The sequence below is a fragment of the Schistocerca nitens genome, chromosome 4 (genome assembly GCF_023898315.1).
Source record: "Schistocerca nitens isolate TAMUIC-IGC-003100 chromosome 4, iqSchNite1.1, whole genome shotgun sequence".
In the NCBI taxonomy this organism is placed as follows: Eukaryota; Metazoa; Arthropoda; class Insecta; order Orthoptera; family Acrididae; genus Schistocerca; species Schistocerca nitens.
The window spans coordinates 863500657-863504656 of NC_064617.1; the positions used below are offsets into that span (position 1 = coordinate 863500657).

A 4000-nucleotide genomic window follows, 5' to 3' on the forward strand; every position below is an offset into this window, starting at 1 on the left:
ATATGTCTTAACAAAAGTTGTACTGCTATCACAGTTATTGTTCTCTCTCTTTTTCATTGAACGAATTAACGTGGACTACATTTCGTAAATACAGAACCTCCAATGATATCTATTAAGTTCACACAAGATAGGAAGCACTAAAGTTTATTCACACCAATTAAAAAAAAGCAAAGCACTCCGTCTTCAGGCCACAAGTGATCCATCGGGACCATCCGACCGCCGTGTCATCCTATTGTGGATGCGGATAGGAGGGGCGAGGGGTCAGCACACCGCTCTCCCGGTCGTTATGATGGTATTCTTGACCGAAGCCGCTACTATTCGGTCGAGTAGCTCCTCCATTGGCATCACGAGGCTGAGTGCACCCCGAAAAATGGCAACAGCGCATGGCGGCCTGGATGGTCACCCATCCAAGTGCCGACCACGCCCGACAGTGCTTAACTTCGGTGATCTCACGGGAACCGGTGTATCCACTGCGGCAAGGCCGTTGTCTACACTAATTAAGATTTGTGCAAATTTATAGGGTTTAGTACTCTAACTGAAAAATTCCATAAACTATTCTAAATGGACCTATAATCTTGTAGAAGTTTTCTTGCCAGTAGCCGGCCATTGCCTAACTTAGCAAATGGCTCTGAGCACTATGGGACCCAACATCTGAGGTCACCAGTCCTTAACTTAGCAATCTAACACTATTACAACATACATAATTTAATTTCAGATTCATTACGAACTGATAAGGATTACATTTGAACATTCACGTTTCTATTCCGCGTTTTTTTCTGTCATTTCTACCACAGTACTAAGCAGGGTGGCGTAGTGCCTGAAGCACTAGATTCACATTCAAGAGACCCAGATACAACTCCAGAGCTGACCACACAGGTATTGGTTTTCCATGGTTTCCCAGTTCACTCTAGGCGAATGCTGGAATGGTTCCTTGGAAAGCCCACACCCACTTCAAACTTACTTTCTTACTCTTACCATAGAAGATGTCGATGGGCCTATGAAGTGGAAACCGAACATTTGTTGTCCGCACTGAGCAAAACAGAACTTCTTTTACGGAGCGAGGTGGCGCAGTGGTTAGACACTGGACTCGCATTCGGGAGGACGACGGTTCAATCCCGCGTCCGGCCATCCTGATTTGGGTTTTCCGTGATTTCCCTAAATCGCTCCAGGCAAATGCCGGGATGGTTCCTTTCAAAGGGCACGGCCGACTTCCTTTCCCGTCCTTCCCTAATCCGATGAGACCGATGACCTCGCTGTCTGGTCTCCTTCCCCAAACAACCAACCAACCAACCAGAACTTCTTTTCTTCACTTCTCCTCTCTTTGTGATGGTCATTGCGTTACTTGTCTAGCTCACTAACTCGTTGTTCTATGAATTTAAACCACTTGTTGGATGCACGTGGATTGCGCAGATGTCCACTGCCATCTCTAAGCAATGTTTACTGCCATACAAAAACATCTTCATGGAGATACCATCGACGAAAGAATTTTACTATTTCTGATAAATGATAATTTTTATTAGTTAAATGATCCACACTATATATATATATATATATATATATATATATATATATATATATATATATATATATATATATATATAGGGTGGTCCATTGATCGTGACCGGGCCAAATATCTCACGAAATAAGCGTCAAACGAAAAAACTACAAAGAACGAAACTTGCCTGTCTTGAAGGGGGAAACCAGATGGCGCTATGGTTGGCCCGCTAGATGGCGCTGCCATAGGTCAAAAGGATTATTAACTGCGTTTTTTTTAAAAATAGGAACCCCCATTTTTATTACATTTTCGTGTAGTACATAAAGAAATATGAATGTTTTGGTTGGACCACCTTTTTCGCTTTGTGGTAGATGACGCTGTAATAGTCACGAACACATGTCTCGCCGGCCGTTGTGACCGAGCGGTTCTAGGCGCTTCAGTCTGGAACCGTGCTACCGCTACGGTCGCAGGTTCGAATCCTGCCTCGGGCATGGATGTTTGTGATGTCCTTAAGTTAGTTAGGTTTAAGTAGTTCTAAGTTCTAGGGGACTGATGACCTCAGATGTTAAGTCCCATAGTGCTCAGAGCCAACACATGTCTCACAATTTTAGACGAACAGTTGGTAACAGGTAGGTTTTTTAAATTAAAATACAGAACGTAGGTACGTTTGAGCATTTTATTTCGGTTGTTCCATATGTGATACATGTACCGCCATCTAGCGGGCCAACCATAGCGCCATCTGGTTTCCCCCTTCAAGCTAGACGAGTTTTGTTCTTTGTAGTTTTTTCGTTTGATGCTTATTGCGTGAGATATTTGGCCCGGTCACGATCAATGGACCACCTTGTATATATAGTTCTATTACAACTCTACATTATTACGACGTTCATTTGTTGACCCCCCCCCCCTCCCGAAATCATGTCATGGCTACGTCTATGGTTCAGTGCATTAATTGTAACAAATTTCATAAAGGCATAAGTATACTCAGATGAAGTGGTTAGAATACAAAATTCCATGAACAGGCTGCTACAAGATGTTCTTGAATTTACACCACAAATGAGTCTTATTACATCCTTTAGCACGCTAAAAACTTTTGCTCGTTTTGACGAGTTCAAATGGTTCAAATGGCTCTGAGCACTATGGGACTCAACTGCTGAGGTCATTAGTCCCATAGAACTTAGAACTAGTTAAACCTAACTAACCTAAGGACATCACAAACATCCATGCCCGAGACAGGATTCGAACCTGCGACCGTAGCGGTCTTGCGGTTCCAGACTGCAGCGCCTTTAACCGCACGGCCACTTCGGCCGGCCGTTTTGACGAGTTATCCCAGAAAATGACCCCATATGACATAATAGAATGAGAGTAAACAAAGTATGCAAGTTTTCTATATTTATATCGCCTACATCTGACATCATTCTCACTGCAAATACAGACTTATTTAGGCGCTTCAGCAACTCTGTGGCATGCCCTTCGCAACTGAATTTACTATCGAGTAGTAATTCCAGAAATGTAACTTATACAGATGCTGGAAAGAAATCTTTTACCGGCTCTGAACTGCATGTAGCGGGTCTTTACAAAGTTTAATGATAGTGCATTAGCTTTAAACCATTTATTAATGCCAGGAAAATTTAATTAACAGCCATTTCTAAATCTGCACTTCATCGAGGCGAAACTCTACTCGAGCAAAAAAAGTACACCTAACTCTGAACGAGACATCTACATCCAAGCATATGACCATACTACACTAGCCACCTGACAACTTTGAACTGAACTGTCGGCCATGTTTTTTCCAAAGTAGAGTATATTCGTACTTGTTTAGCCTACACATGACACAATGTGAGTGGAGATTTCTAATTTAATGTACTGAAGAATCCATCGTAAATATGGATGCTTGCTCAGCTATGAAATGAGCTAATCATTGCAAAAATGGTTTTCGAATGTTTAGATATGCAGTTGACCCTGAACGAAAGGAAGAATGTTGGTTGCAACCCAAAACCGTCCAGCTTTACCAAAAAAAGTTCCTATTTCTTTAATTACCAGGTATACACTCATTTAAAACGTAGTATGTCTACTGATCATAAGCTTTAGTAGAAAGTATATTGTATAAAATCATCTGCCTTATATCAACTGTATATTGTATAAAATCACCATACGATTAAATAAATAAATAAAGTAGAAAGGCAGAAATGCACGAACCAAACAAAATACGAGGGTTGGAACTTCAATAGTGGCAAATATTAATTCACAACCGATACAAAAGAGTTACATGTTTGTACCTGTTACTGTCCTTCAAAGTAATCACCAGCGTTGTGTAGAACCCGTATTCAATACCTCCTCATTAGTTATGTGCAGAATCTTATAATTTCTAATATTCTAATAATTTCTAATATTCTAATAGTTTTTGTAATCTCCTTAAGAAATGTATATTCAAAAGTAAAGTTCGTCGATATATTTCCATTGTTAACAGTTACTAGGACTTCTTCCCGTTCCACTCACGTTATGAAA

At 40.9% G+C, this 4000-nt stretch overlaps 1 pseudogene; it reads right to left on the reverse strand.

Moving 5' to 3' along the window:
* Nucleotides 1-371: 371 nt before the first annotated feature.
* Nucleotides 372-489, reverse strand: LOC126254076 (5S ribosomal RNA; annotated as a pseudogene).
* Between the last annotated feature and the right edge of the window lie 3511 nt (nucleotides 490-4000).